General features: G+C 42.4%; 1 protein-coding gene across 5 annotated transcripts in view; it reads right to left on the bottom strand.

Annotated features, from left to right (window-relative positions):
- The window catches only part of LOC106569867 (myocyte-specific enhancer factor 2D homolog), a 37232-nt gene extending 27067 nt beyond the window's left edge, over positions 1-10165 (bottom strand). For all 5 annotated transcript variants that reach the window (XM_014141550.2, XM_014141554.2, XM_014141555.2 and 2 more), the window contains exon 1: positions 9956-10165. The gene's annotated coding sequence lies outside the window, so the exon portion shown is untranslated. The remainder of the gene's footprint in view (positions 1-9955) is intronic.
- Positions 10166-21511: the final 11346 nt, after the last annotated feature.

The raw sequence follows: 21511 nt of genomic DNA, 5'->3' as shown, positions 1-21511 counted from the left end.
GTGCGCAATCAAGCCAGGCTAGGCATCTGTCAGTTTTGGAGTGGTGTACAGTAATTAGTGGCAGTGACCTTTTATCAGATTACACATTGGTCAATGAAATGTGGGCAAAGTCCTAGAATGAAGGCCAGGGCCATCATGCCTTGAAAAGGAGGAAGGTGGGGGGAAGCTTATAATACTCCTTGGTTATCTGACTCCAGCTAATGGAGGAGGGATTCCTCAATGTTTCACAACGGAGGATAGGTTGAGTAAATCTCAGTTCGGTCATTTTTCTTGAGTCTAGGTTCAATGGTTTGCAAAGACTTTGCACTGTAACCTCTCCTCATATTCATTTCATTATGGCTCTCTCGAATCTCGGAATTTCCCTTGTCACCTCCCTCTCCTTTGACCTTTTCTATTGATACAGATGATCTCCTCATGCGGCAGAAATCCCACACTCCAGGGCTACATGACAATGAATCACCATTTGAGTCCTGTCACATTGGCTTCACATTGCAAACTCTTGCTGAGGAAAGAGCATTCACAGGTCCTGTCAAGCTGACATGTTGCAGCCAGGTTTACTGCTACTAAGAGCAGTCAGGTCTAACACAATAGCTGAACATGGCAGAACGTGACAGGTGTGAACTAAATTGTGTCAAAAAAGTGAGTTCCTGGTGTGTCAACGAGTGACCATAAGAGTACATGGTGAACAGTATTACACAGGGATTTGTCTAACATTGAAATCCTTGGGCGGGTCCAAACAGTGTAAAAAAACATTTGATAACTTTTTCGGGATGGAAAACCTTCAGTGTAAATTACTAAACCAGATATAAAGTAAGTAGAAAAGATAATGACCCTATATATATTTTTTAGAACAATCTTTGAGAACTAGCAAATCACCCAAATAAAAGCTACAGTCATGGAACATTTTAAATGTATTTAACAGTATGTTCTGTTATGTTTCAGCAAAAGAACAAACAATAAGCCATGGCAAAATGCATAGTGTAGTATGATCTAAAATAAGGAGCGGCGACAACGAGGTTCTAGCTCCAGCCTGTTTATTAACCTAACCCTCGCATGTCATACATAGGTACGGATTCTCCCAAGGGACATCCTACTACATCTTCCCCTCTCCCATGAACAACAACTCAACATGCATAACCACTGAAGCATAACTGAAATGCAATTTGGAAACCAGTATTATTCTCTAACATGCTACTTCACATCCTGAAACAGCAGGACAGCATCTTTTTCTGGGAGAAGTAAAGGAAAACAATGCTGGCTGGCATTCAGACATTAAACTCAATGGGGAGGTTGTGTCATTTAAACTAGACACTGGGGCAGCAGTGACAGCTATCCCAACTAAGCTGTATAGCTATAGCAGAGATGGCCCTTTGCTCTCTACAAACAACAAACTGTACGGGCCCAGTAATAAGATATTACCAGTGGTAGGGCACTTGGTGATTAAACTGGAGAGTAAAAGACAAGTGCCATCCAGCCTGTCTTCGTCATTGACTCTCTAGCCAGACCGTTGCTGGGGCTGCCAGCAATTGAAGCATTGCAACTCACAGAGAGTGAGTGAACTGGAGGACCCAGGTGAGGTTTTCAAAAAGAAATTCCCAAAAGTGTTTTCTGGTCTAGGAAGGATAGAAGGTGACTACAAAATCCACCTGAAAGAGGATGCTGTCCCCTATGCCCTTACCACCCCCCGTCGTGTGCCTATCCCTTATTGGCCAGAGTAAAGGAAGAGTTGGGGAGGATAGAAGAAATTGGGGCGGTGTCTAAAATAGAGTCCCACAAACTGGTGTGCAGGGATGGTAGTGGTCCCAAAAGCCAATGGGGACATAAGGATCTGTGTGGACATGACTAACTTGAATGAGGCACTCTGCAGAGAGAGACACGTCTTACCATCAGTGGAGCAGTCACTGGCTCAGTTGGATGGCTCACAAGTCTTCACAAAGCTGGATGCCCGCTCAGGTTTCTGGCAGATACCGCTGTCATCAGAGAGTAGGGCGCTCACAACGTTTATAACACCGTTTGGCCGTTACTGTTTTAATGTTTTGCCATTTGGAATCGCTTCCGGTCCTGAGCATTTCCAAAGACGCATGTCCCAGCTGTTGGATGGGCTGAGTGGCGTCATAGTCCACGCGGACGATGTGCTCGTGTGCGGAAGGGACAGAGCAGAACATGATGTAAGGCTCACAGCAGTTCTGACCAGACTCCAGGAGACTGGCCTGACACTCAATGAAAAATGCACTTTTGCACAGTCAGAGGTCTTGTTCTTGGGACACAAAATCAGTGCAGCTGGAATAGAGCCGGACCCGGAGAAGATCAGCGCCATCACAGATATGCCCAGACCCCAGAACATGGCTGAAGTCAGGACCTTCTTAGGCATGGCCACATATGTGGGTAAGTTCCTCCCACAGTTCTCAGATACAACCAAACCTCAGAGACTTACTAGCCAAAGAGAATGACTGGTCATGGGGTCACATGCAACAGGTGGCGTTTGACAAAATCAAAGGAGACCTGGCCTCACAGAGAGTGCTGGCCCAGTACTGTCCCCATGCTAAGACAAAAGTATCAGCAGATGCATCATCCTTTGGGCTAGGGGCGGTCCTTACACAGATGCAGGACAACATGGAGTGGCGTCCAATAGCATACATCTCCCGAAGCTTATCCGACAAAGAGCAAAGGTATGCTGAAGTGGAGAAGGAGGCGTTGGCTATCACATGGGCATGTGAAAGGCTCAGCCAATACCTTATTGGCCTGCAGTTTACAGCAGAGACTGACCACAAACCACTGTTGGCTCTGTTAGGGACAAAAGCACTGGACGACTTGCCTCCCAGAGTTCTGCGCTTCCGCCTCAGATTACTGAGGTTCACCTACAAGATGGTGTATGTGCCAGGGAAGGCACTGATCACAGCAGATGCACTCTCCATGGCCCCAATTAAACGTCCATTATCAGAGGAGGAGCAACGTCTAGAGGGTGATGGACAGCCTACCTGCATCTCAGACCAAACCGCAGCAGATCGCAGAAGAGCAACAACGAGGTTCTAGCTCCAGCCTGTTTATTAACCTAACCCACGCATGTCATACAAAAGGTACGGATACCCCCAAGGGACATCCCACTACACATAGAATTGCAGGAAAATATTTTAAACAGCAAAATGTTCTCTCAGCTCCATGGCAGAATATGTAGAATCACAGGAAGTGCTTTAAAAACAGCAACATTTTCTCTCAGCTGCATGGCAAAAATGTGTAGAATCTGCCTTCTTAACGATACAAGATCCAACAAAGTTGGACAAAGAGGTGTAGCATCCGTTGTTCCCAGCAGCTTTCCCCAAAATACTAATCTTCCTGATGCATAAGGACAAATATCCTCAGAGCCCCTGTACCTCCGGTTCAACCAGACAAATTAAAGAAGGGGAACTGTTTTACTACTGTGGCCAACTTTAAAATGCAAACAAGCCAGGCCAGCCAGCCTTTATCTCAAATCAGTAGTGTAACTTGTGGGAGCTACTGTTCCTGCTTCTGTTGAATATGTGGTGAAGAGAAATAATGTTTCCAGAGGAAAATCAACTTTTTGACCAACATGGTTAAAAAAAAAAAAATTGGCAAAAAGCTAATTGATATAGGTTGGTGGGGAGGTGTTTAACAGATGTAGAAATACAACGAAAAAAAATATAAATGCAACAATTTCAAAAATGTTACTGAGTAGTTCATATAAAAGGTAAATCAGGCGATTGAAATGAATTCATTCAGCTCTAATCTATGGATTTCACACGCCTGGGAATAAAGATATTAATTTGTTGGTCACAGATACCGTTTTAAAAAAAAAGGGTAGGGGCGTGGATCAGAAAACCTGTCAGTATCTGGTGTGACCACCATTTGCCTCATGCAGCGTGACATCTCCTTTGCATAGAGTTGATCAGGCTGTTGATTGTGGCATGTTGTCCCACTCCTCTTCAATGGCTGTGAGAAGTTTCTGGATATTGGCAGAAACTGGAACACGGCATCATACTCGTTGATCCAGAGCATCCTAAACATGCTCAATGGGTGACATGTCTGGTGAGTATGCAGGCCATGGAAGAACTGGAAAAATGTTCTAGTTCCAGGAATTGTGTACAGATCCTTGCAACGTCGGGCCGTGCATTATCATGCTGAAACATGCGGTGAAGGCGGTGGATAAATGGCACAATAATGGGCCTCAGGATCTCGTCACGGTATCTTGGTGCATTCAAATTGCCATTGATAAAATGCCTTTGTGTTAGTTGTCCATAGCTTATGCTTGCCCATACCATAACCCCACCATGGGCACAAATTTGAGAGAAATAAGCTTCTTTTGTTTTTCAGCTCATGAAACATGGGACCAACACCTTACATGTTGCGTTTATATTTTTGTTAAGTATACTTGACTAGTGAAGTGGCCGTCTGTAACAGCACGTTCTCTAATAGCCTTGGGCAGTATACCTTACATCAGGGTATTTGGAAATAGCCAAGGGATGGTTTTACAATATCATAAATACTACTTATTTGAAGTTTTCCTATACATTTTAATATTTGTAGCTATTTTTTAAGTAAGCATAAATACCTGCAGTCAACTTGTTCAATGCATTAGGAGAAAAAGCAGATTGCGTTCTTATTTCACCCGTCACATTATGAGTTTACTTAGTTCCCCAAAACAGTTGAGCCAGTCAAGTGTTTGGTTGTAAATGGCACAACAGGAGAAAGCGGAAGGTGATTCCAGCTGTGCATTGACAGGGGTTGTGTTTTATATTGAAAGTCAGTGATTTTTTTCTTCAATAGAGTGATAAAGGACGTGCAACTATAATTTTCCTACACAGAAAATAGATTAGTGCAACACATTTGGCAGAAAATAGCTTATTTTCATCAGATGACAGAAGTCCAACGCTATTTGGCTGGCAGCCACACAAGGGAGCTTACAATGAAAAAGGAAGGTATTTTTTGGGCAAAAATGATGCATGTCCAACATATTTCTAATGTTTAGGCCTATCATAGAAAGAATGTAGCCAACTACATTTCCTAATGTTTTGCTTAAAGTTCATCTTTAATTTTTACCAAGAACAGTTGTCTGTTTACACACAAAAAAATACCTGAGAAAAATAGATACCCATCTGTCAGAGTAGTGTCTGCTGAACGCCCGTTCGTGAATTCTCCGATTTTAGAAGAGCAACTGAAGCACACACGTAATCTTATGCCGAGCAGAAATTTCAATAAGAAGCATTTTACATCTGCGCTTACAATAAACAGCAAGAATAATTTTTTTCCTGCGTGAAAAATGTAGAATTATGCATTGACACTGGGCTTGGGCGGTATACCATACAGTGCATTCGGAAAGTATTCAGACCCCTTGACTTATTCTACATTGTTAGTCTTATTCTAAAAAGGGATTACATATAAAAATTCAGTCTACACACACACTACCCTATAATGACCAAGTGAAAACAAGTTATACATTTTTGTAAAATGTATTAAAAATAAAAACAGAAATACCTTATTTACATTAGTATTCAGACCCTTTGCTATGATACTCAAAATTGAGCTCAGGTGCATCCCGTTTCCATTGATCATCCTTGATATGTTTCTACAACTTGATTGGAGTCCACCTGTGGTAAATTCAATTGATTGGACATGATTTGGAGAAGCACACATAAGATCCCACAGTTGACAGTGCATGTCAGAGCAAAAACCAAGCCATGAGGTCGAAGGAATTGTCCGTAGAGCGCCGAGACAGGATTGTGTCAAGGCACATATCTGGGAAGGGTACGAAAACATTTCTGCAGCATTGAAGGTCTCCAGAAACACAGTGGCCTCCATCATTCTTAAAATAAAGACATTTGAAACCAACAAGACTCTTCCTAAAGCTGGCCACCCCTCCAAACTGAGCAATCGGGGGAGAAGGGCCTTGGTCAGAACCCGATGGTCACTGACAGAGCTCCAGAGTTCCTCTGTGGAGATGGGAGAACCTTCCAGAAGGACAACCATCTTTGCAGCACTCAACCAAATCAGGCCTTTATGGTAGAATGGCTCTACGGAAGCCACTCCTCAGTAAAAGGCACAACAGCCCGCTTGGAGTTTGCCAAAAGAAACCTAAAGGACTCTCAGACCATGAGAAAAAAATATTCTCTGGTCTGGTGAAACCAAGATTGAACTCTTTGGCCTGAATGCCAAGTGTCACGTCTGGAAGAAACCTGGCACCATCCCTACGATGTAGCATGGTGGTGACAGCATCATGCTGTGGGGATGTTTTTCAGTGACAGGGACTGGGAGACTAGTCAGGATCGAGGGAAAGATGAACGGAGAAAAGAACAGAGATCCTTGATGAAAACCTGCTCCAGAGCGCTCAGAACCTCAGACTTGGGCGAAGGTTCACCTTCCAACAGGACAATGACCCTAAGCACACAACCAACGCAGGAGAGGCTTCGGGACAAGTCTCTGAATGTCCTTGAGTGGCCCAGTTAGAGCCCAGACTTAAACCTGATTGAACATCTCTGGAAAAACCTGAAAATAACTGTACAGCAACGTTTCCCATCCAACCTGACAGAGCTTGAGAGGATCTGCATAGAAGAATGCGAGAAACTAACCAAATACGGATGTGACAAGCTTGTAACGTCATAACCAAGAAGACTCAAGGCTGTAATTGCTGCCAAAGGTGCTTAAACATACATAGAACTGAGGAAAGGGTCTGAATAATTATGTAAATGTGATTTGTTTTTACTAAATTTGCCAAAATTTCTAAAAAACTATTTTTTCTTTGTCATTATGGTGTATTGTGTGTAGATTGCTGAGGGGGGGAAAAAACAATTTATTAATTTTAGAATAATCCTGTAATGTCACAAATCGTGGAAAAGGTCCAGGGTTCTGAATACTTTCCGAATGCACTGTATACACCATATACCAGGGTATTTGGAAAAAGCCATGGGATGCTTTCTCAATACCGTTGAACTATTTTTCAAAAGTAACTACAAAAACAAATTGTATAAGTAAATACCTGCAGTCAACTTGCGCAATAAGTTAGGAGATAAAGAACACTGCGTTCTTCCTTTCAACCTGTCACAATTTTTCATTATCAAGCTTACCGGTAGTCCCCAGTCACGTAGTGTTTGTTTACAAGCACACAATGACGAGAGACCGGAGCCTTGTGAGTCACTCACTGTTGTGAAGCATGCACCAGGTGATCTAATTACAGTATGGAATTCACAACTAAATGTTTGCCAGCTAGATATCTTATAACTCCTAAGTTAATTGGATAAAATGTGCTAAATGCTCTGCAGTCTCATCTGATCTCGAAAGCTAAGCAGGGTCAGTTGGGTTTGAAAACCGCGCCCCTTGTGTGCAGTGACAGTGTTACTGAATATCTTGGTATGCCAGTCTGGACACCACCCAAGCCTAGTTAAGAAGACCCCTAACTTAATTTGCTAAGTGGCTGAATTATTAAGGTGACAAGTTCCTACCTGTTTAACTTCATGAGCTGGATTACCCGTCTTTGCAATTTGTTTATTTTCCTTTGTGCTCATTAGCATATTTAGCTAGCATACGCCATGGAAATTCTCTATTACTTGTGCAATTTTTGGGGGGGCATTCTGGTAGACGCCCAATAGGCTTTTTTGCGGGTTATTTGGCACCCCTTTGTGTACTAAGCCGGTAATACCGTAAATCCTGGGGTGAGAGAAGTACAGTAGGGGTGCCAGGGCATTCATACTTCTTGTGCATCGCTGAGCAGCGCAGAACTGTGAAGGAAGTTGTCAAGTAAGTAAGTAGGTGTTTATACAGGACCTCCCACCCTCACCTACCTTCAACCAATAATGTCAATGCAGAGCCCTCAGAATTGTTAAAAAATTTGAGAGGCGTGCGGCACGGAGCTCCAATTGGCCACTGTGTCCCTCCGGAGGTCCTGCAATTGTGTCACACCATCCTTCCCGTGCCTCCGACCATATTTTTTGATCAAACATAAATTGTCTCTTAGAATGGCTTGTGATGTGTTTAGAAGGTTGGAAGTTCATTGGTTTCTGATAACAGCTTGAATGTGTACTCCATTGTTATATATATATATATATATATATATATTTTCAAATCACCCAGACTTATACCAACTTTTGCTTTTGTTGAATTCATGGGAAATATTTCCCATGAATTCAACAAAATCAAAAGTTGGTATAAGTCTGGGTGATGTTTTGTGTAACAAACTATGTCATACTGTAAGTAAGGCTTACAATAACTTGGGTTATACGAGTATATTTTCAAGCATTGATAAAATGACTATCGGAGTCTACATGATTGTGTCCTTCAGACTGGCCCCAAAGCACAAGGCTGTGTCTGGCCTACTTCTACCCGAGCAGCAGCATTAGAATCAGACTAAGAACCGGATCCCTTGGGACCCTCCACACAACATAGCCGCCAATTTCCAGGTCACATGACATTAAAATGATTAACGTTCCACTACGAATCTAATTCAAGGCCCGGAATCTAATATTAATGTCTGCTGATGCATCAAGAGGTTATGCATAAGCTAAAGGGTAAGTACAGTATTTAGGTGGACTAACAGCTAGGGAATCCATACCCTCTGTTCTATGGCACTGCTCACTTGGCTACAGAAATCTGAGCAAATTTTCCACATGAGATAACATCTGTTATATTTGAACGGTGGTCAAGGCCTTCAAAATACTTTGAAAGACCATCTCTGCATAAGAAGCTTTATACAAGAAGTTTCCCTTCAAATGTAATAGGATTTATTAAAGGTATGCTGTGTGAAGGTATACAAATCTAAATATGTAGGCCCCTATGTGCAGTACAGCATGCACATAGTATTATATGATCTCCAAACCCCAGCATCACAAATTAGTGATTTGTTGTTTGTTTTAATAATCACATGCAAAGCCAGTACATCAAGGTGCAATAATTACATGAGAGAGATTTGAGAGGTATAATGATTTTAAAATGCAGAGAGATTTGAAGTATAGTGATTATAAAATGCAAATATAAAAAAAATGTTTGAAAGTTTTATCAGCGTGCACTGACATCTGTTTTTGCCTTTGATAGCTAGCCTACCTGAGTATTTCGTCACTAACAACTACATTGAAGATGAAAGTATGACTGTTAATCCAGGGGAAATATATGGTCTACAGTGTGCAGCCTGAAGTGTAGCCTATTATTTTCTATGAAAAAGAATGGTCTAAAAAAATTAAAAAAATAATAGCAAGCCAGCCTACTGTAGGCACAGACTGACAGACAAGTCAAAGACGGACAGACATTCTGATGGCGCTTTCAAGCCAACTGGGAACACCGGGGGGGCGAGGTCAAATCATGACGTCAGTGATCTTCAGGTCGGAAAGTTGATGTTCTACAAAGATGCCCGACTTGTCAACTTGGAATTCCGAGTTGGACCACCGTTCAAAACGATTTTCCCAGTCGGAGTTCGTTTTTACCCGTTTCCATAATAGTACTGAAGTCGGAGATTTCCGAGTTCCAAGTTATTTTGAACGTGGCAAGAGACTGACAGTCAGACAACAAATCCGCTGTGACAGCTCGCTCTAGCTCTATTGTTTTGGTTGTGGCCCTGTTGTCAACATGCGCGCACCTCAACCGTTATAAACCGAGGGCTTTCACCGTTCACACCATAATGGAGGGTTCATATGTCGTCTAGCGAAGGTGCTCTTTTAGGCCATTTCACAATCTCTGGCGAAGCCGACCGACAGCCATTAGTCTACCTTGCTTGCCAGCCTCAACTCTTCCGACAAATACAACCCAACCATCAAGTGCCATGACTGCGACTACTGAACACACCAATTATAATAATAATTTTAAAAAACAATTTAGGGGGCGAATAATGTTGTCAATACAAATTTGCCTATTAGGCTATCCTCTGTCTAGAACGGTTTGATTAAAACAATACAAGCACTCTTGTTCTTACGAGGGGAAAAAACGAAAACGCAGGAAGCAAATGTAGAATTCCACTTACCCTGAAATATTACATCCACAATCGTGTGAAAAGATAGAGGAATGGTTTAAAATAGAGGTATAATGAAAAGACGATGCGCTATAATCATGATTGACGTCTCAATTTAGATAAATCCACTCTCCCCTTCTCCGTAAAATGTAACTATTCCGTTCAGCCAAACGATACAATGTAGCTAGTGCACAACCTACGTCATTGACACGGTTCATGAGTGACTTGTAAGAAGCCAATAGAAAACTGACACTCCAGCATCAAAGCCAATCACAGTATAAGTTACTGTAAATAGGAAGGGCATGAAGGAGACGGGATGACGGCCATGTTCTACAAGGATGTTTGTATCCCTCCGCTTATTTACCTTTTGCATGATTTTGCATGTGGGTAAAATGTCACTGTGTGTATAGTCGAATGGCCTACCTCCCCGTGTTCATGTAGAAGACCCGTTAGCTGTTTTACAATTATGTGGTTTACAGTTAGGACATTAGTATACCTACAGATTGTTGGGAGAATCTCAATTGTATACTCATCACGTCCTCTCTCCTTCTCAAAACCCATTGGATGAGAAAGCTAGAGGTCCCTCCCCTCTGACCTTCTCCTCCAATGAATTTTGAAAAGGAGGCAGGAGAGCGGACTCAAGGAGTATGCAATTGAGATTCTCCCCTAGTCTTTGAGTTGACAGCAAAGAAAGTGGAAATGTGGACACTGTAAAAAACCTCTGTGAAGTCTCCTCCATGATCAGAAGAGGGTGCCACTTCAACAGTATAGGCATGTATAGGCCTATTATTTAGGCAGCAGGTAGTGTGTTCTAATTATCTTGATTAACCAATTGCTTTCACCTCCTAAATCGATTGTTATTGCCCATAACATAATTTCCAAAGACCTTGTGTAAAGGACGTCACAATGGTTGATTGCTTAGTGAGTAGCCTACCTTCCCCCCTTATTGAACTCAGGACCTACAGTATGAGTGTGTTCAAGCGGGTCACTTTTGTCAAGTCATCACCACCTTTCAAAATGTGTTGCATTCTGGGGATAAAAATTGTCCGACTTGTGCCTACATGTCAACTGCATGAACTTTACAACAACCATGTGATCAAAGGTCATGAAGATTCTCAGTTGCATAATCCGTGCACCGCTCTCCTTGCCTCCTTCTTAAAACCCATTGGACGAGAAAGCCAGAGGTCCCGCCCCTCTGACCTTCTCCTCCAATGGGTTTTAAGAAGGAGGAGAGGAGAGAGGTCATGAGGAGTTTGCAATTGGGATTCTCCCAACATTTCTGGAGTTGCTCTTCACAACCTTAATCCTGCAGCATTTCTCAGTCTCAAATTTGTCTTGGGCCTAACAACACCCATGCCAATATATCCTCCAAACACCGGCTTCTCGGGCAATATCACTTATATAGAGCCTCCCACAATGCAGGCGATAGCTGCAGAAAGTAAATAGGCATTTCAACGTCATAGATTTAGCTGGTGGTAATTTGTGGAATAGACACAGGCTGGAATGCGCTTTTAACCAGTCAACATTCAGGATTAGACCCACCGGTTGTATAATGTCTGCATTAGGGTGTTTTTGTTTGACCCACGCAAACGTGGCCAGAGACATGACTGAAACAGGAACTAATTTGCCTGGATGTATGTGTACCGTGGATATACATATAGCCTACAAATAAGTGTGATATTCGTGGCTCTCTCACTCTGTCAATTGATTGTAGGCTCCAATGTACACACATGATTTCAGGGATTGTGCGTGTATGATATGAGTTGTTTATTTCGGCATTATAAAGAAAAACATTTACAAACATGGCAACTCTGCCATGTTGATCTGAGCCTTACTGTTGAAAAAACACATTTGTGTCCGTCTTTCAGCTGTCGCAGACGCACCTCCCCCGACTTCACTCATGGGCTTTCGTCTACTACTGTCTGTTCCTTAAAAGGTAAATTCAAACACTATGTAGACTGACCGTACGGCGCATAGCGCAGTGTTGCAATGTTGTTTTCTGTCACAAAAGGGGCGGCTCCTTGTAATATTCTACATACTTTTGTACAACCTGAAAATGGAGACGCGCAGTACTGGTACTGTTGTTGCTTGGTTCCCTAATCTATAGGCTATTCATCAAAGTAACCTATTTTGCGTTGATAAACAACCAAATATAATCTCAGTGACTTTTCAAACAGTAAACCAAACAACAAGAATATACCCAAAAAGGTATTTTGTTTAAAAGTAATAACTGGTGATTCCAGGCTATTTTGAAATGGTAGAACCTACTGTAGCCAACTAGCTATGTGCTTTTTTTCCTCCATGACCAAAACATGACGGTATTCTATTTTTAGCTGATATAGGAATGATTCTTTCAAACGGAGATGTGGGAAGCTAAAAAGGCTAGCTAGTTTGCTATGCTTTTAGCCAGGTTAAAGCCAGCAGCAAGGTTAGGCTGCCAGCTAGCTAATACTAGCAAGAGAAGGTGAAATTAAATGAAAAACTTTGCTATCGCCCCCCAGTGAGCATATCGTGTTACCAAAAGGTGTTCCCTGCTCCAAAAATCCCACTTCACATGCACAAAGATCAACGGAGTGACGCTTGTAGTAACCTTAAAGGCCAATACCACCACTTTTCAACCTAATTTTCAAGATCTCTAGTGTCAACATATCTGAAAATGGCACATTTCTAAGTTTAGTAGAATAAAAAATTACGGTAAAAATGACAAAGTTAAAACATTTTAAAAACAGTGATTTTCAAACAATGAGCTTCACGGTGACGTGGGGAGCAAGAAAATACCCTCCCTTGGGCTAGAAACTTGTTGCAGGTTTTGAAAATCACAGTTTTTTACTTTTATCCTACCCTGTGATGTCACACAGAAGCTTTCTTCTTATATTTTTAACCACAGATCATAGAAACACTCTGTTTTCACATATGTAGACACCAGTGGCGGCTGGTGGGAAGAGCTATAGGAGGATGGGCTCATTGTGATGGCTGGAATGGCGTCAAACATATGGAAACCACATTGACGCTGTTCCAGCCATTACAATGAGCCCATCCTCCTATACCCCTCCCACCAGCCTCCTCTGGTAGACACTGGTTTAGTGCTGGAGATGATAAATATGAGGTTGAAAATTTGCGCAATTGCCCTTTAAGCATCAATCTCTTTCACATTGTTTATTCATTTACATTACCATAATCACTCCGTTATGTTGCACCGGATGTCATGAATTTCAATGGGGACGTCCATAACAGAATGGAAATGCAGCACCCCCTTGCAGTGGAAGACTCTGTTGCGAGACAGACACCGCATACTTTGACAATTTTCAAACTTTCCATCATCTTCTGTCCAGCCAGAGTCCATCGAAGAACAGGAAGTTAACAAACCACAGAAGAAGTTGAAAATGTATGGTTTTCGGTAATGTCATTATGGGATAGCTAGCAACTTGTAAACAATTACCCATTCCTATAAGTGAGAATAATTTCAATAGTAATGTTAACAATACACATTGCCTGTTATTAAGCTAATTATATGACTGTTGCCTCCCGTTTAAGTTTATTGTGATGGGAATGACGTTTGTTTTTATGAAAATGATTAGGTGGGGGTGACTTGCCAAAATGGTAACTTCAACCTAGCCAAGCTTTAGCTAGCTAGCCAGCCTGGTCTCATAGACTAGATATAACAGTACACTCAATTACAACAATATGTTACATAAGAAGGTTGGTTACTTAAGGCAAAAACACAAACAAATTGCGAGTTCGAATCTCATCCTCAATTGTACAAATGGTAATTTGTAACATAGCATACGAAAAGGAGTCTCTCGGATTTACATACAGAATAATACAAAATGCTCTGAGACTAGGTTGAGCTAGCCAGCTCTCTGCTCTGCAGTACTAGCTAGCTTGACTTCCTATAAAGTTAGAGAAACAAGTTGAGGAAAAAGTAACGAAACAAAACATGTTTTATTATCACCTGAAACAATATATTTATCCTGTCTTGAATGAAAAGGTCATATTTTGCAATCTCCCAAAATAAATAACATCTCTGACGGGGCTGCGGTCCAAACACTTTAGACACACCCCCTCAGCCCTCAAATTAAGTGGACACTTCTGATGACGTATCATGACGCCTGACGAGTATACACTTGCAGGGCAAGGGCGAGGGAGGAATACATTATTTTTAAATAATGTGTCACTCGTTCATCCCGCGATGATTGTGTTTTCAGCCACCGGTGGCTTGTGGGTTCTTTATATGCTCTACATTCAATTACAAGTGCATGTCTACTTATATTAAATATATCATTGTTAATATATGCCTACTGTATGATAGCTAGAAAATTAATTGGCTAACTAACGTTAGCCTGCCTAGCTGGAAATTCTGAAGTGAAATGTTTTATTTCTACAATTTCCAAAAGATAACCAAACAATAACATATTTACTTTTTACGTAGTAGCAAAATTTCGACCTTATTTGCATTCGTTTTTACTTACACTTGTATGTTGACTTCTCCATTGATGTTGTTTCTATGTTTTTGAAGGACTTTTCGTAGCGGATGTACAATCATCGCGAATTGAGTTATGGGGTGTTTCAGGCCCCGGAGTGAACATAATTGTACACGTGCAAAGCCGACTGAAAACGAGGGTTGAGGGGCTTAAGTTGCAAACTTCCCTTGCTTGGTTAATTATTTGGACCACCCTCCAAGATGGCGACAGGGATTCCCCCAAGGGCATAAGGCATGGGTAAGTGGATGAGGGTGTGTCTTTTAAGTGTTTGGACTGCAGCCAGGCTCTCCTCTAACTTGTGTTACAACAAAGATTATGGATATACTGACAAGATACATGTCTCTCTGCCCTAACAATTGTAGTCATTGTCCACAATGCAATACGGCAGGCTATCTAGCTCCCGCCTATGCTTTCATTGGATTTGTGGATGCATCTTATTATTGTAATCCTATTTTTAATATTCGATGAGGGTTGTTGATGTCAACCGCCTGTATTCAATGGAGAGAGATGCTATGCTACTAGCCTCAATCTATGAATATGCATAGCCATCTCGAGACAACTCCGATATAAAGTGTTTTTTCTCAAAGTTGTCTGGGTGTCACGTGTCCTAATTATATCAGTACACTTGTAACTACTTAGCTAAGCGTTACAAAACTTCTATTCGATTAAATTAACCTCATGTAGCAAATAAGCCATTCATTGTTTTGTAATCCAAATTCTTCACTCATTGATCTCCATACAAACTCCTTGCTTGGTGGAATAGGTGAGGGTAACCAGAAGTGGTCTTGTGATAATTGTTTGTGTTTCTGCTGGTCAGAGGGAGAGGCGCTCCATGTTAAATGAATGGGGAGACGAGATGTGAATTGTTTTGCTCTCAAGAAAAGGGCGCCATTAAAAGGAGTGATTACTGGTGTAGCAGTAAATGTGAAAGTTGACCAACTGAAGGGGAAGATTCCCGGTGTTTGTGATGCTCGTCATTTGGTGCGACACAGACAGGGTGGCGTGAGTGGTGAAACAGAAGATTCGTTGTCTGTTCTTATGAGTTTTGATGTTGAGTCTTTGCCCGACAAAGTGATATTGGGATATATAAGTTATCCCGTACAAGCTTTTGGGCTGAATATATTATGTTGTTACAGGTGTCAAGCTTATGTGCATGTGGCAGCAGTGTGTTCCTAGGTGTGAGAAGTGTGCAGAAGGACATGAGACAAAGGAATGTGTAGCCTTGGGGAAAGAAGCAGTACGTGTTAATTGTAGGGGTGCCCATGGGGCTGGGGATCAGAAATGTCCCGTGTGAGAGAGGCAGGTTGAGGTTTCCAGGGTTAGAGTAGTGCAGAAGTTGTCATATGCTGAGGCAGTGAATAACGTAGAGGAAGATGGGTGAAGGGGGCAGGATCCTGCTTGGAGTGGTGTGAGTAGTAAACTCAGCAAAAAATGAAACGTCTTCTCACTGTCAACTGTGTTTATTTTCAGCAAACTTAACATGTGTAAATATTTGTATGAACAACAACTGAGACAAACTGAACAAGTTCCACAGACATGTGACTAACAGAAATTGAATAATGTGTCCCTGAACAATGTGGGGGTCAAAATCAAAATCTGGTGTGGCCACCAGCTGCATTAAGTACTGCAGTGCATCTTCTTCTCATGGACTGCACCAGATTTGCCCGTTCTTGCTGTGAGATGTTACCCCACTCTTCCACCAAGGCACCTGCAAATTCCCAGACATTTCTGGGGGAAATGGCCCTAGCCCTCACCCTCCGATCCAACCGGTCCCAGATGTGCTCAATGGGATTGAGATCCGGGCTCTTCGCTGGCCATGGCAGGACACTGACATTCCTGTCTTACAGGAAATCATGCACAGAATGAGCAGTATGGCTGGTGGCATTGTCATGCTGGAGGGTCATGTCAGGATGAGCCTGCAGGAAGGGTACCACATGAGGGAGGAGGATGTCTTCCCTGTGACACACCGCATTGAGATTGCCTGCAATGACAACAAGCTCAGTCCGATGATGCTGTGACACACCGCCCCAGACCATGACGGACCCTCCACCTCCAAATTGATCCCACTCCAGAGTACAGGCCTCTGTGTAAAGTTCATTCCTTCGACGATAAACGTGAATCTGACCATCGCCCCTGGTGAGACAAAACCGCAACTCGTCAGTGAAGAGCACCTTTTGCCAGTCCTGTCTGGTCCGGCGATGGTGGGTTTGTGCCCATAGGCGACGTTGTTGCCGGTGATGTCTGGTGAGGACTTGCCTTACAACAGGCCTACAAGCCCTCAGTCCAGCCTCTCTCAGCCTATTGCGGACAGTCTGAGCACTGATGGAGGGATTGTGCGTTACTGGTGTAACTCAGGCAGTTGTTGTTGCCATCCTGTACCTGTCCCACAGGTGTGACATTCGGATGTACCGATCCTGTGCAGGTGTTGTTATACGTGGTCTGCCTCTGCGAGGACAATCAGCTGTTCATCCTGTCTCCCTGTAGCGCTGTCTTAGGCGTCTCACAGTACGGACATTGCAATGTATTGCCCTGGCCACATCTGCAGTCCTTATGCCTCCTTGCAGCGTGCCTAAGGCACGTTCACGCAGATGAGCAGGGACCCTGGGCATCTTGCTTTTGGTGTTTTTCAGAGTCAGTAGAAGGGCCTCTTTAGTGTCCTACGTTTTCATAACTGTGACCTTAATTGCCTACTGTCTGTAAGCTGTTAGTGTCTTAACGACCGTTCCACAGGTGCATGTTCATTTATTGTTTATGGTTAATTGAACAAGCATGGGAAACAGTGTTAAAACCATTTACAATGAAGATCTGTGAAGTTATTTGGATTTTTACGAATTATCTTTAAAAGACAGGGTCCTGAAAAAGGGACAGTAATTTTTTTGCTGAGTTTAGATCTGTACCAGTACATAGGGATAGGCCAACAAGTGATATATGCCTCAGTAAGATTGGATTTTTAGCATTTATAGCAATGGTTATCAACTGTACTGCAGGGATGGAACGTAGGTTGCAGAAAATTGAGGTTGTGGTGGCAGCTGCAGAAAGGTATTTGGGTGTGCAAGACTTGATGTCAGAAGAGTTACAGGGTGTGTTGAGTGCTGGTGTTCATTCCTTTCAGGCTGTTGGCCTGAGGTAGGACTAGATTGATTTAAATAGTGGAGTGGTGGGTTTTTAGTGAGTGTAGGGTTAGATGGTAGGGTATTTTTTTATTTAAGCAAAGTATAAAGGAGTTATACTTCAGCCTAGTAGGTGGCGGTAATGCAACATTTATTGGATGCCAACCGCCATTAAACCTCATCGAAGAAATACTTTTGTAATAGCTGAAAATTGAGGTAGCCGTGGGGATTGTATTGTGGCTTGGTTCCTTGGTCTTATCTATAGGCTATTCATCAAAGTATCCTATTTTGCATTGATAACCAAATATAATCTTAGCGACTGTTCAAACAGTAAACCAAACAACCGTATACCCAAAAAGTTATTTTGTTTAAAAGTAATAACTGGTGATTCCAGGCTATTGTCAAATGGTAGAACCTGCTGCAGCCAGCTAGCCATGTGCATTTGTCTCCGTGACCAAAACATGATGTTTTTCTATTTTTAGCTGATTCGGAAATTGATACACAAGCAGCATATCAAACTGGGATAATGTTTTAGGTTAGCCTTACCACTCAAATTATCCCCATGCCTCGCAAACACGTGACCACCCTTCTGAAGCGTCTGTACCTGTCTGAAGAAGCCTGCGCGAGGGGTAACATGTCAGGCTTTTAGCCATGAACTTCACAGATCCCAATCTGCGACACTTCCATTGATGTCAAGGGAAGAAGCACCTTGAATGTCTGACTGAGACGCCACAAGAATTTCCATACTTCTAAATCAGACTACAGCTTAGGAAGGTCATAAATAATTCAGTAGAAGAAAAAAAAATGTTGTGTGATGGAAAAGTAGGGAATTCAGAGTGAAAAAGGACCCATCCACAAAGAAACTACTGCACAATTTAGACCCCTTTGGGTCTGTAACTTATAGACCACAATGTTTGTTGGTATTTAACCAGGTTTTTAAGAACACATGACAGTGTGTGTATTTTGCTGAGGTTTTATGAAGCATTTGTAAATCAACTTCTATCAGGATGGATGATCTTGGAAAGACAAATTGCCATCTTTATGAACCATAAACCTTTCTTGGTTTATGAGCGTAGCCTTTTGTTAATCATCAACAATAACCTAGTAAAACCTGTCATGAAAATACAATGGAACCATGTGTGTGACAGAGAGGAGAGAAAAAAGTCTGGGGTGAGGGGAGAATATAGCTGTATGTGTTTTATGTAAGAAGCTTAGGTAGGCTACAGGGGAAATACATTGCAAACAGATTGGTCCCCATCAGTCAACATGTAACCCCCAGATTGGATAGAGGTCTTTACACATTCTGTCACGACTTCCACCGAAGTCGGCTCCTCTCCTTGTTCGGGCGGCGTTCGGCGATCGACGTCACTGGCTTTCTAGCCATCGCCGCTCCGTTTTTCATATTCCCATTTGTTTTGTCTTGTTCCATACACACCTGGTTTTCATTCCCTAATCACACTGCATGTATTTAGTCCTCTGTTCCCCTCCATGTCTTTGTGTGAAATTGTACTTATGTTATGTGGGTATTGTTACATGCCATACTTTTGTCTATGTTCCGTGTTTGGGCACATTTATGTACTTCTGTGCTTTCGTTGGACCGGAATAAAAAGTGCGCCTGTTCACTACACTCTGCTCTCCTGCACCTGACTTCACCTCCAGTACACACCCTTAACACATTCATAATAAACATGGACATTTGGTACACTTATTACAGGAAAATGATATCATGACTGTATTGGATGACCAGAAAATTCAACTCCATAACTGAATTGATGAATCAATGGATTTTAGTGATGATTATCTTGTTTTAGCGTAATGGAGTTTTAAGGAATAATAACTAAATTCCCAGATAATGCAGGGTGGGGTGGTGGATTGCCCTTCTTAAATGCTTTTATAAACATTATCTAATATTTAGAATGGATTATTTGTTTCAAATTCCCTGTAATATTTATTGGTTTTATGACTGGGAACATAATGTAAACACAATTTGTGATTTGATCTGTGAAAAAGCTAGAGAAAAAATCTCTCTGTGTTGAAATGCATCGACTGGCTCCATTACCTGTCTCCACACTTGGTATTGGATTGTCAACATTGCAGAACCAATTTGGTTTATGAAAAATTACATTAATGTTAATTAAGAACATTAAATCAAATGGCATGGCCCAAATTACTGGCACCCAGGAGCTTCAGCTGCAAACTACTCCAATTCTTCAATGTTTGAATGGTGCCTTCCACCAACTGCTGTTTTCAGGTCTCGACAGGTTTTTGACGGGATTCAGATCTGGACTCATCGCTGTTCACTCAAATACTCCAGTGTTTATTCTTAAAACATTCCTGCCTTGTTCCCTCTTTCCCACTCTCCTCTGAGGTGTGTGTGTGTGTGTGTGTGTGTGTGTGTGGTACAGCTGAGAGGTGTGTATGTGGGCGGAGAGCCCTTAGTGTGCAGTGACCCGCTGCTCCCGAGGGCCATCGCTTGCTGCCTGGCAACACGCCGTCACCATGGCGACAAAACCAACCAAAGCGGCCACCCGCACACCTGCTCTATCTCTAGCTAACGTGGGTGTGTGTGTGTGTGTGTGTGTGTGTGTGTGTGTGTGTGTGTGTGTGTGTGTGACAGGCATATAGACAAATCAGACAGGCAGGCAGACAGAGGAAAAGAGATCAACAGTAATGGGGGCGTAAAAATTACAGGGCTCAAAGTCATTTTCAATAGTACTACTAACTACCAGTGGAGGCTGGTGGGAAGAGCTATAGGAGGACTGGCTCATTGTAATGGCTGGAATGGGATAAATGTAACGGTATCAAACACAAACATGGAAATCACGTTAATTTATTCCATCCCAGCCCGTCCTATACCTCCTTCCACCAGCTTCACTGCTAACTACATAGATGACATGACAGAATATTGTAATACAGTAGTTAAGATACTATAAGATGTAGACTGGAGGTTTTGGGATAATACTCCAATCCCTTTTTATCCGTCACGTGTTTCGTAAACGACAGGTGTGGACTAACAGTGAAATGCTTACTTACGGGTCCTTGCCAACAATGCAGATAGAAAGAAAATAGAGCAGTAAAGAAAAGTAAAACACGTAATAATAAAGTAACGATAACTTGGCTATATACGAGGGGTACTCGTACCGAGTCGATTTGCAGGGTTCACGAGGTAATTGAGGTAGATACTATATGTACATATAACTAGGAATAAAGTGACAGATAAACAGTAGCAGCAGTGTACGTGATGAGTCAAAGTTGGTGCAAAAAGGGTCAATGCAGATAGTCCATGTAGCTACTTGGTTAACTATTTAACAGTCTTATGGCTGGGGGGTAGAAACTGTTCAGGGTCCTGTTGGTTCCAGACGTCGGTACCATTTGCCGTGCGGTAGCAAGGAGAACAGGACTTGAGTGGCTGGAGTCTTTGACAATGTTTGGAGCCTTTCTCTGACACCGCCTGGAATAGAGGTCCTGGATGGAGCTCGATCCCAGTGATGGACTGGGCCCTACGCACTACTCTCTGTAGCGTCTTGCGGTCGGATGCCAAGCAGTTGCCATACCAGGTGGTGATGCAGCCAGTCAAGATACTCTCAATGGTGCAACTTTTTGAGGATCTGAGGGCCAAATCGTTTCAGCCTCCTGAGGGGGAAGAGGTGTTGTTGTGTCCTCTTCACGACTGTGTTGGCGTGTGTGGACCATGATCGATCCTTAGTGATGTGGACTGTAGTAACGCACTGGCAACTCTGTTATTAAAGCTCTGCTGCTCTTCTTTCTTGTTTTACCATGACATACAGTATATTGTCATTTTACTGTATTTGGCCTCAGCAGTCACAATTGACTGATTAAGTTTTTAAGCCATTACCATTGAAAATGCTGTAAATATTTCAGATTATACCTTTACAGATCAACACATTACAATTTCCAAACCAACAGATAAACATTGACTCTTGATTTTGAAAGAGAGAACCACTCAACTCTAAATA

This window comes from Salmo salar, chromosome ssa14 (genome assembly GCF_905237065.1).
Source record: "Salmo salar chromosome ssa14, Ssal_v3.1, whole genome shotgun sequence".
NCBI lineage: Eukaryota > Metazoa > Chordata > Actinopteri > Salmoniformes > Salmonidae > Salmo > Salmo salar.
This window is presented reverse-complemented; position numbering and strand designations above follow the sequence as displayed.